Source organism: Culex quinquefasciatus, chromosome 3, assembly GCF_015732765.1.
Source record: "Culex quinquefasciatus strain JHB chromosome 3, VPISU_Cqui_1.0_pri_paternal, whole genome shotgun sequence".
NCBI classification, from domain to species: Eukaryota; Metazoa; Arthropoda; class Insecta; order Diptera; family Culicidae; genus Culex; species Culex quinquefasciatus.
The window spans coordinates 89,369,590-89,382,273 of record NC_051863.1 but is presented as its reverse complement, the minus strand read 5'-3'; positions in this window follow the sequence as shown (position 1 = coordinate 89,382,273).

The window sequence follows — 12,684 nt, the reverse complement described above, 5'->3', positions numbered from 1 at the left end:
AGGTCAAATTTTCATAATAAGAATTTGTATGATTTTTTTTTAGTCATAAGAGCGCCTCCAGTCAAATTTTCATTATAAAATTTGTATGATTTTTTAAGTCGTAGGGGCGCCTCCAGTTAAATTTCCATAATTTTCATAAAAATGTTTTAGTCATAGGGCGCCTCTAGTCAAATTTTTCATATCGAGAATTTGCATGATTTTTAAGTAATAAGGGTGCCTCCAGTCAAATTTTCATATCAAAATTTGTATGATTTTAAAGTCGTAGGGGCGCCTCTATTTAATTTTTCGTATCGAGAATTTGCATGATTTTTTAAGTCGTAGGGGCGCTTCCAGTCAAATTTTTATATTGCATATTCGTATTGAAAAAATTAAGTCTTAGGGCGCCTCCAGTTAAATTTTCATAATTTTCATGAAAATGTTTTAGTTAATGGGGACGCCTCCAGTCAAATTTATCATATCGAGAATTTGCATGATTTTTTAAAAGTCATGTGGGATCCTTCAGTCAAATTTTCATATTGCATATTCGTATTGAAAAAAAATAAGTCTTAGGGGCGCCTCCAGTCAAATTTTTAATATTGAGAATTTGCATGATTTTTTTTAAGTCATAAGGGCGCCTCCAGTCAAATTTTCATAATAAGAATTTGTATGATTTTTAAGTCATAAGAGCGCCTCCAGTCAAAATTTCATTATAAAATTTGTATGTTTTTTTAAGTCGTAGGGGCGCCTCTAGTCAAATTTTTATATTGCATATTCGTATTGAAAAAAAAGGCTCAGGGGCGCCTCCAGTTAAATTTTCATAATTTTCATAAAAATGTTTTAGTCATAAGGGCGCCTCCAGTCATTTTTTTCATATTGAGAATTTGCATGATTTTTTTAAGTCATAAGGGCGCCTCCAGTCAAATTTTCATAACAAAATTTGTATGATTTTTTTTAAGTCGTAGGGGCGCCTCCATTTATTTTTTCATATCAAGAACATGCATGATTTTATTAAGTCGTAGGGGCGCCTCCAGTCAAATTTTTATATTGCATATTCGTATTGAAAAAAAATAAGTCTTAGGGGCGCGTCCAGTTAAATTTTCATAATTTTCATAAAAATGTTTTAGTCATAGGGGCTCCTCCAGTCAAATTTTTCATATCGAGAATTTTCATGTTTTTTTTTCAAGTCATAAGGGCGCCTTCAGTCAATTTTTATAATAGAATTAATTTGATTTTTTTTAAAGTCGTAGGGGCGCCTCCAGTCAAATTTTTATATTGCATATTTGTATTGAAAAAAATCAAGTCTTAGGGGCGCCTCCAGTTAAATTTTCATAATTTTCATAACAATGCTTTAGTCATTAGGGCGCCTCCATTCAAATTTTTCATATCGAGAATTTGCATGATTTTATTAAGTCGTAGGGGCGCCTCCAGTCAAATTTTCATATTGCATATTCGTATTGAAAAAAAAAAACAAGTCTTAGGGGCGCCTCCAGTTAAATTTTCATAATTTTCATAACAATGCTTTAGTCATTAGGGCGCCTCCAGTCAAATTTTTCATATCGAGAATTTTCATAATTTTTTCAAGTCATAAGGATTCCTCCAGTCAATTTTTATAATAAAATTAATATGTTTTTTTTTTTAAGTCGTAGGGGCGCCTCCATTCAATTATTCATATCGAGAATTTGCATGATTTGTTTAAGACGTAGGGGCGCCTTCAGTAAAATTTTTATATTGCATATTTGTATTGAAAAAAATTAAGTCTTAGGGCGCGTCCAGTTAAATTTTCATAATTTTCATAAAAATGTTTTGGTCATAGGGGCGCCTCCAGTCAATTTTTTCATATTGAGAATTTGCATGATTTTTTTAAGTCATAAGGGCGCCTCCAGTCAAATTTTCATAACAAAATTTGTATGATTTTTTTTAAAGTCGTAGGGGCGCCTCCATTCATTTTTTCATATCAAGAACTTGCATGATTTTTTTGAGTCGTAGGCGCGCCTTCAGTCAAATTTTTATATTGCATATTCGTATTGAAATAAATAAGTCTAAGGGGCGCGACCAGTTAAATTTTCATAATTTTCATAAAAATGTGGTAGTCATAGGGGCGCCTCCAGTCAAATTTTTCATATCGAGAATTTTCATGTTTTTTTCAAGTCATAAGGGCGCCTTCAGTCAATTTTTATAATAGAATTAATTTGATTTTTTTAAGTCGTAGGGGCGCCTCCATTCAATTTTTCATATCGAGAATTTGCATGATTTTATTAAGTCGTAGGGGCGCCTCCAGTCAAATTTTTATATTGCATGTTCGTATTGAAAAAAATTAGGTCTTAGGGGCGCGTCCAGTTAAATTTTCATAATTTTCATAAAAATGTTTTAGGAATCTATGACATTTCCCCGAAACCCATATTACCGAAGGGACAATTCCCCGAATGCCACTTCCCCGAAAAGACACTTCCCCTAATAGTCATTTCCCCGAATTCCATTTACCCGAATTTCCCATTTCCCCTAATCGTCCACATCCCCAAATGCCATTTTCCCGAATGGGCCACAATCCCGAATGCCATTTACCCGATTAGTCATATCCCTGAATAGTCATTTCCCTGAACGCCATTTCCCCGAACGCGGTCAAGCCGAAATGCCCGGTGCCCCGAAGCGCGCGCGCTCCTGGGCACCGGGCATTTCGGCTTGACCGCGTTCGGGGAAATAGCATTTTACAGTCTACTCTCTGCTTGTCAATATCCAAGGGACCGTCGAGGAAGAGAATCATCAGATTACAGAACGATGCAAAATGAAGACTCGATTGAAAATATTTTTTTCTTGATACCCAGCTATGGGAGACAATCATGGCAACGTCCATCAAACAAAAACAAACTAATGTCAAACACCCTTCAAAGCTTCGTTTCGCCAAGAAAAATGTCTATGCAAGCCATGAGAAACTGAAATTATTGACAACCGGAAGAGATTTTTAAAGCAAACAGGGACTGAAGAATTCATCGATAGATGGAGAATTATTGATATCGAGAAGATGGACAACCAGAGTGTCGACTGTGTAAGAAAAAAAATGATGGCAATTTTTATCACATCAAACTACATATAATATTTCTTGAAAGGTTCGTATTGGCCTTGAATGATCAACTTTCTTTTTGGCTTAACTCAGAACAGACGTAGCATTTTAGGGGGGAAGGGGTGTTGTAAGGTTTGGTACTATTCATTTAAATACAATGAATATTGTTACAGACTTATTTTATATATTCTCAAAACAAATACCTTTTCCTTATAGACATGATAATAATAATGCAATAGAAGTTTTGTTATTTTTTATGATTCAGAAAACAAACCGTGCGATTTTCTTAGTACAGAACCCCGTTCACACTGATCATTTTATTCGCATTGCTGGTTTGGGATTTGGCGAAAAGCATAATCAACAAAAAATTGTACCAGCCTTATGTACCTATTTGTTCGATTTTGGCGTTCTTGAACAAAATTCGAAAAAAAAAATCCTTGCAAATTTCTCAAAAACAACATCTAATCATGCGGTTGAATACAAATGTTAATTGAACAACAAAAAATCTAGTAATTCGGTCCTAAAATTAAGCTTAAATTTGTGATATTATTGTTCACAAGAAAAATAAGCTTTACTAAGTACAATGACCCTTTGAACGACCGCAAAGGATTTAAAAGGGATTTTAATTCAATTTCTAAAAATTCACTTCACGGCCCTTCTTGGCAGAAAATCTCCTACTTGACAGCTCGATCCAGGGGGGGCATAGTTGATCCATCGGAAAAATGTTGTCTTGTCCAAAACTTTTTTTTTGCATAAAAATGAATAAAAAAAAAGTTATCAGAAATGGTTTTCAATCGCATTTCTTACCGTTGTTCATAAAAATTGACAAAGGGCTTTACTACCCAATTTACAACATTTAATCAACAGCGAGATCATCAGCATACCCGAAAAAGCTGTTTGTTCGGTAAAATTGAGAAAGAAAATAACTGTAAGTCATGGAAAAAGGCTTTAGCGAAAATGATGATTAGGGGATATGCAAATTCGAGTAATTTTAAATTTAAATAAACGGCAATTGGCGTAAGTGTCATTTCGGCGAAATGGCATTCGGGAAATGGCCGATTAGGGTAAATGGCATTCGGCGATATAGCCGATTAGGGAAATGATATTCGGGGAAATGGCATTCGGGGATGTGGCTGATTAGGGAAGTGGTATTCGGGGATGTGACCAATTAGGGAAATGATTTTCGGGGAAATGGCATTCGGGAAATGTCATTCGGGGAAATGAGCTAGACCCGTACTTTTATGATGTTTTGTACTAACCAACATAAAACTTAAATGTGGATCACTTTTATGGATTGATCGAAGAAAATTCATCATGCTAAGTCAACATTTTGCTGAATACTTTTTCCGGTATCAAACTGAGATTCTCCAGTTTCGCTTGAGAAACTTCGGTACGAATACCTTATTTTGACTAAGGTACTCAATTTTAAATGTAGGCAACAGAAAATAGCATAGCATAGCATAGCATTGGTGTCTACCCGTAGCTGCTACTTCGTTATTGACCAGGACCCCCAAACATTGCTCCGTGGACCACAGATGAAAAGTAGGAACCAATCATCACCCCTTCGCAATTTTCAAAGGTCCCTATCATGCTGATCAATACCGACGCCGGCCACGACCAGAGGTAAGACACGGGGAAGTGGATGGGAATGTTAGTCCGATACTTGAGTGATGGGACCGCCAAATCGACTGCGTCTCCGACAAAGTATCACATGAGTTTTGAGGGGTTAGTAAGATGGGTATGAGGTCAGGATTCACTGTGGTAGGTGATGCGACCATAAGCAATTTGTTTATCGGTTGAAATTTTAAAAATCTTAGGCAGCCGGCTGCGGAAAGATAGCTATCTAGGGATTTAAATATAGTATTAATTCGACCGCGATTCTCCAGAAATTCTCCGTCGGCGTGCCTTCCGATCAACGGTGATGTAGGAAGGGCTTCATTTATTGAAATGATTATTGAAATGATATTGAAAGGGCTTAATCCAGCAATACGACTTGCTAGTCTAAAAAAAATAGGTACGTTTTTATAGAAAACTATAAATAGAGAACAACACAAAAAAACTCATCGGCCAACGAACGCGAGTGGAAAAAACAATGAAAAAAAAGAAGGTAAAAAAACAGAACTGCGCGTCCCGATAAGCATAATAGCCAATCACCCCATGCTCTCGAACAGCGACACAAAAGAGACGGAAAATAACACGAAAAAAAACAGGACTGCGCGTCCACACAGGCACCGCACTACTGATGCCATTATTTAATTATAATAGAGTTATCTAAGGCCGATCTCACGCACACTAGCACACCATTTGTTTTGCTGGCTGGTACAAAATTTAACCTCAATCTTTTTCGTGTACGTACACGCAATACATACGCACGTAGATAACTCTATAGCCAATCACCCCATGCTCTCGAACAGCGACACAAAAGAGACGGAAAATAACACGAAAAAAAACAGGACTGCGCGTCCACACAGGCACCGCACTACACTTTAAATGTAGGCAACAGAAAATTCCAATAAAGTCATTTCGAACTTCTTGAAACCACACTCAAAAAAATATTCACGTTGAAGTTACGTGAAAAGCTATGTGGTTTTTTTCCACTACAGTTTTCATGTAACTTCTACCACAGACAACAGACGTTTGGGCTCGATTCTTCCCTTGTGTAAATCTTCGCTACAGATTTTTTAGTTGTGGCAATCCGTTTGTGGCGCTGCAGTCGCTTTGCCCTGACACATTGCCCGATGTCAAAATATCACTTTCCGCCTACTGTCATTTTACATTTTGTTGGTTTTCAACGTTTGTAATCGTTTGTTCTGGTTCTGGTGTTTGAGGATCGCTTGCACTAGAATCCGGTGGGGGAATCTGACATGCCGGGGAGAACATTCAAGATTCAGGCCTTTGGTATGGCGACGAGGGTTCGCCGGAAGTGGCGGCACTTGAAGGTGGGGTGGGTTTCGAGGGCGTTGAAGAGGTTGATGTCTTGAAGGTGAGCGTTGAAATGATCGTGGTAGTTGGTTTGTCGGTTCCGGAGATAATCTTCGGAATGCGGTCGTTTGGGGCCAAAACGTTTACGGGGTTGGCCGTGATCATAGCTCTTGCTGACGGCGCCGATGACATCCAGACTTTACCGTGTCATACCTTGCTGTTTTTCCTTCTTCGACAGTTCCGGATTGTTTCGTTTCTGGTTACGGATCTTTTATCCTCCAAGAAACGCTTGCCCATCCTCCCGATTTCCACCGGGTCTTCCCTCCTTTTCGCTCACCTCTGTTGGTTTTGTTTATAAACACAACCAGCAAGAATTTGACAGCCTCAAGCGCGGCCTTGGTTGCTGTGTTTAAAAAAGCATCAGACTAGACTATTTTTTTAATATCGATAATTAAATGAAAAAAAAAACTTCCATGTGCTCGTGAATCATGTTAATTAATAATTAAAGTAGATTTACTATAGCATAAAAACATAATCTTTACCTTTTTAATTTTTATTTCAAAAAATTGAAATAATATATTTTTTAAACATTTCTGGGTGATGCATTTTCAAACACACCTTCTCAGAAAACCATCATGGCTGCTTTAGAGAGTGGCAATAGGCTAACAGATGGCGCTAGTAGATTAGCAGGATGCGGCAGCCATGTTTTTACACACGATTTTCAAATTATTTTGTTCTAGCCGCTACGTCTGTTGTCTGTGCTTCTACTAGGTGGCCCTAGTAGAAACGGGATTTGATTGACCAGATTATTTCACGTCGATTCTACGTGTTTCACACGTAAAAGCTAAATGAATCAACCGATGAGTTTTACTTATTTGTTTTAATAAAATTTATATGAACTTTTTAGTTGAAGGTTCTTGTTTTGGTCGCATTTTTTCAAAAAAGAATAATAAAGAATTGTATTTGCAGAAACTAATGTATTTTATCATTGATTAGCATCTTCAGAACACCTGCAGTCCTGCAGTATATACTAGAACATAATTTGGTGCCTCTTGCCGGAAACATTCAGATGAAACGCGTACGGCTAGTCTACCCAAGGTCGCGGGACCTGTTCTTCCGCCAGGTAATCGCTAATCCCGATGTGCTTGATCCTGGTCTCCTTGCCAAAGATCGCCACCGATAGGTATATTTCAAGGCACCACGATAAAATAAAGCGGACACCAACAAAAGTGATGTAACCCGTAATTGCACTCATTCGAGACACACTCAGGAATGCCCAACTTGAATGGCTTTTTAATTTCCGATGGCGCCAAGAACCACAGTGGCACGGACCGAGATTGCCATTCCGATGCATGAAATCGGTGTCAGGGAGACTGCCAGGTTATCTAATTGCCTTCAAGGAGATCTTTAGTTCACCGCCTATGTCAGCACCGGCCAGAATTCCGGTAGCCGTCGGATAAGAAGATGCTATGTTCAGAAGTTGACTTCTGCAAAAAATAATCGTTACTTAAAAATAAATACATATTAAACTTAATTTAACCTACTTTCTGTTAAAATTTGACGAGCACAAGTCTCGCTGCATCTTCAACGTTCGCCATCAATTTTCATACTAAAATAATCACGTAGAAATTTCGCGCATTCGAGTAAAAGAAGTTTCGTCGATGCTACATTCCAAAACACATAGAAGCTACATGAAAAAACCTAGTGGAAAAATACTATAAGGTTTTTCACGTAACATAAACGTGAAATCATTGTTTTGCCGGTACACTTTCACATTATTTTTACGTGTGTCACGTAAAACGGGGCTATGGAGGGGAAAATTGAGTTTACGTGATTTTTCACGTAGTATCTACCTTTGGATTTTTTTGAGTGCAGGTTTTGATTTTTGAAGCACCGATGCCCACGAAGTAGGTAGCAAAGCAAGTGAAGTAAACGGACGCATATGTAGATTGCAGCAAATTTTGATAAAACGTAAATGTTCAAAATGGCATATCTCCGAAAACGCAAAAAATCGCAGGCTGGAAATTTCAGCAATGTTAGATTATAATCCAATCTTTCAAGTGATCTTAGTTTCATGTTTAGCATCGGTTAGCAAAAAAAGTACTCGATTAACAAACACAAAAAAATATGATTTGTCAAAAAAATGCTCCAGTTATTCGATGAAAACTTCAGTTTTTGGTTTGAAAACAACATTTTATCTGTTAACAGTTTCAAAGCTTATCTAATTACCTTTCCAACGATGTATATTTGTCCAAATAAAACATTTAAAATGGCTGAGCTATGTTAAAATTAAACAATCAGCCTTTTTCTCGAAAAACGCTACTTTTTTACTCCATTTTTTGACTTTCAGCTTGCGTATCTCCGTAATGAACAAACTTAGAGCTTTGAAAATTTGGATTTTTCTTAGTCAGAATGTTTACTTTCGAGAAAAAAATACCAAAAAATATTTGGAGAAGGTAACTTTTTTGAAACTTGGCCACCCAATGTACCATAGTACGGAGATTGCAGCGAGTTGTTTGGAAGGATCAACAGCGGGACTTGGCCAGTCCCCGGCCCACTACTACCCGGCAAATCTTCCCGGTCAATCGGAAGCAACAGTTATTACCTTTTTTCGTAACAGATTTGCACACACAAAAAGTGATGTTTCTTGAAGATTTGGTGTAAACAAACAGACAACACCAATACTGCTATACTCACAGAGCCCACGCAGTAGTATTAGTGAAGAGCCCACGATAAACAACGTGGGCTCTTCACCAATACTACTATGTGGGGTTTTGGTGACTGTCAAACGTTCTAGCCATTTACAGTGGTGCCAGAGAGTTGAGCTTATCTCAGTCCCGGTTATTAGGTGGTGACTGCCCTTGCGCTGCTTCCAACGACCCATTTCAGAATGACAGAGCTCCTTGCGGTCCAATTCCGAGGTCGCTGGGCATTGTTCAGCCCCGCCTAAACATAGAAGCAAGCATCTGAAGGAAACTCGATCTATATTTAGACTTCCAATCCCCTCAGGCAAATCAGGGATCAGCGCGTATTTAATATGAGAAGATAACATGTTTCAACACTACTGATCAATTCACTGCTAGAGTGTAAACCTTCTGATGGCCGACTGCTTAGCGTTCCAGACTACCAATCCAAAGGTGTGAGTTCGAATCCCACCTAATTCATTTTCGTTTTTATTCGTATTCAAATTCCTGATTCCGAATTTCAAAGGTACCGACCGGGATTTGATCCCTGAACTTTCTGCTTGGGAGACAGAAGCCGTAACCATTAAGCCACGGAGCCGGTTTAACTGGAAATTTGGTTTATTGGACCTTTAAAAAAAACTTCAGAATTGCGCTTTTAAAATATTCACTCAATTTCAGTCGAAAATGTTCTAAACAATTGGCCAACATAAGGTGCTCGATGGAATTAAATGCTGATCTCAAATTTCAGTTCCGAGATTAAATGTAAATTTTGTAAAGAAAAAATAAACTGAAAAAAGTTTTAATTTATGTAAATTATGACCGATGCGCATACGACCTTTTCAAACGCTACGCGCCAAAAACTTGGTTCGATCTTGGTTCGATTTTGACTTCACTTGCCTTGTATGTGGATGACAATTGTGACGTAGCGTAGCCATGGCTATTTCACCAATTGGGTCCTAAAATGAAGCTTAGATTGCTGATATTATTGTTTACAGCGATAAAGCTTATTTTTCTGAGTACAATGACCCTTTGTACGACCATAAAGAGTTTAAAATGGAATTTTAAATCAATTTTGAAAAATTAACCTCGCGGTCCTTCTTGACAGAAAAGCTCCTACTTAACAGCTCATTCCAAGGGGACCATAGTTAATCCATCGGAAAAATGATGTCCTGTCAAAAAAAAATTTTGCATTAAAATGAAAAAAAGTGATCAGAAATGGTTTTAAATCGTGTTTTTTACCGTTGTACATAAAAATTGACATAGGGCTTTAGTACCCAATTCCAGGTTGGTAAATTTACCTGTAATTTTAGCTGATTCAACCAAAAAAATCCCTGTTTCACCCAATCTTAAGCCACACAGCTAAAAAGTAGTAATCCAGCTGCGTGTAAGAGGCCTGAGTGTAAAATAAATATTGCATTATTCTATGCAATTTTATATGATTTTACACCCTGAAATATGTAGCCCATCAGTATGGGAAACCTAAAAAAAAAAACGAAACTATTGGCACTACGCCCCCCGGGGCATGGCCTTCCTCTAACGTGGGATTTCTGCTCCAGCGCCTCTGACGAGACAGGAGAAACCGGGACCGACGTTTTACTTCACCATCCGATAGAAGCTCAGTGGATAAGGCGGGAATCGAACCCGCGTCTCATAGCATCATCGGGATCGGCAGCCGAAGCCGCTACCCCTGCGCCACGAGACCCACTTGACCTACTTGACCGAAATGTCAAGCTCATATATGCGTTTATCCTTACAGCTATTCATCGGTCTGATGGCCGAGTGGGATATGGCGCCAGTCCTTAATGTTGGAGCTGGGTTTGAATTCCGTCGCTTGCAACTTTTTTTTTGTGTATGCGAAAAATGTACATGCAGTGTGTAATATTAAGTGTTTATTCTGACAAAGGTGATGTCCATGCTTTTGCATGCGATTTTACCATCGGATTTTTTGCTGTACACAGCTAATTTGAATTGTTAAATTATAGATTAGATTAGAGTGTAACAAAAATGACTTTTTGGCGGGCATTCAAGGGTTTGTTCCGGTGGGCATACTAAGCCCAAATCCAAAATATGAGCTTGATTGGACGTAACAGGAGCTGGCGCTCCGCCCTTCAATTTTAAATGGGATTTAACCCGTAAAAAAAGATTTTTTCAAAAATGTCACTTTTTGAGGCATTTTGGCCACTGAAGCGTCCATTTTCAATATCACTGGCATGTAGGCCAGATCCTTGCGCATCTTTTGGTATATATAACATTGACATTTGGAGCACTCTGGAGCTCGGTACAGTTGGGCATTTTTTCGAAAAATCGGCCCCGGCAAAATCAAATGGCGTCTAGGGCGTCGCGAGGCGCGACGCATATCTTCTTTGCTGCCGGGACCGATTTTTCGAAAAAAAAATGCCAAACTTTGAAGGCCTGTACCGAGCACCAGGGTGCTCCAAATTTCAATGTTATATATACCAAAAGATGCGATCTGGCCTACACGCCAGTGATGTTTTTGGTAAACGCATTGGTGGCCAAAATGCCTCAAAAAGTAATATTTTTGAAAAAATCTTTTTTACGGGTTAAATCCCATTTAAAATTGAAGGGCGGAGCGCCAGCTCCTGTTACGTCCAATCAAGCTCATATTTTGGATTTGGGCTTAGTATGCCCACCGGAACAAACCCTTGAATGCCCGTCAAATAGTCATTTTGTTACATCCTATTATAGATGGAACTCCTTTCCGTGTGGGAGTCAATTTTGTTGCCACCTTTCGGTCCCTTGGATTAGCCGTGGATATTTTCACAGTGTCATAAGCTGCTACCGCAATGCCTCGCCACTGTACTGGAGGAGAAATGATACAGTTTTTTTTACGAGATTCAATCCCGTGATATGAGCTGTTTAGGTTTTTATGTAAACACATAGTATCAAAATGGCTGGTGCGTACTTTTACCCCGTTCTACTCTAAATCAATGTGAACGATTCAATGTAACCAGCAGAGACATTACCTTTTGTCACTTATATGGTATCCAGTGACGAGAATTTGATTGACAACTATGTCAACTGGAATGTAATCATATACCAGATCTAATCCAATCGGAAGTCTTCGAATAACACCTTTTGCAGCTCCCATTAAAAATCCTTGAGGTCCATTTTTAGAAATAGTCCACCCTGGTACAGGTTCTTTCCATGCTCCGGTAACTGTAAAATAAAATAACAACATGAAAGATAAAGGGGTTATAGTTATCGAACTCACACGATAATTATCAATCCGATATTGATTCTCTAGACTGCTGAGATGTGTACCACTAGGGTGCGTCACAAAAGCAAATAATTTGGCAATATCGCATAGATCAAGGCAGTGTGCTTGGACCGCTTCTTTTTATTTTATATATCAACGACCTGAAGCAAGCACTGAGACGAGTTCAAGTAAACCTTTTCGCTGACGATACTGTACTGTTTCTGACCGGAACAAGTTAACGTGATGAATACTGAGCTTGCCAGTTTTACTGAATGGCTGAGATGGAAGAAACAAAATGCATGATAGTGACCACACGACCAAGGGACGGCGTAAACAGAGCGGTTCGGATAGATGGCGAGGAAATCGAGAGGGTCGAGACGATCAAATACCTCGGAGTGATGCTGGACGAAAAATTGAACTTTAATGACCACATTGACTACACAATACCGAAAATTTGGAGTACTCTGCAGAACTAACCGTTACCTGACGACTGAAGCCAAAATAGATGTGTACAAATCCCTGATTGCTCCTCACGACTACTGTGCCTCTATCCTGTTTTTAGCAACTCGTCAGCAACTGAAAAGAATGCAGGTCCTGCAGAGCAAAGTGATGCGTCTTATTTTGAAATGTGATCGTTTAACACCTAGGCAAAACATGCTGGATTGTTTACAGTGGATGTCTGTTCGTCAAAGGATCGAGTACAATACGTTAATTTATGTGTTTCGTGTAACTGAAGGTGTTCGGGGATGGCCGATTGTGGGTAGTGGACTGTATTTCGGGTTGTTGGTGGATTTGCAGCGGATCGCAGGAGGTAGGAAAACACA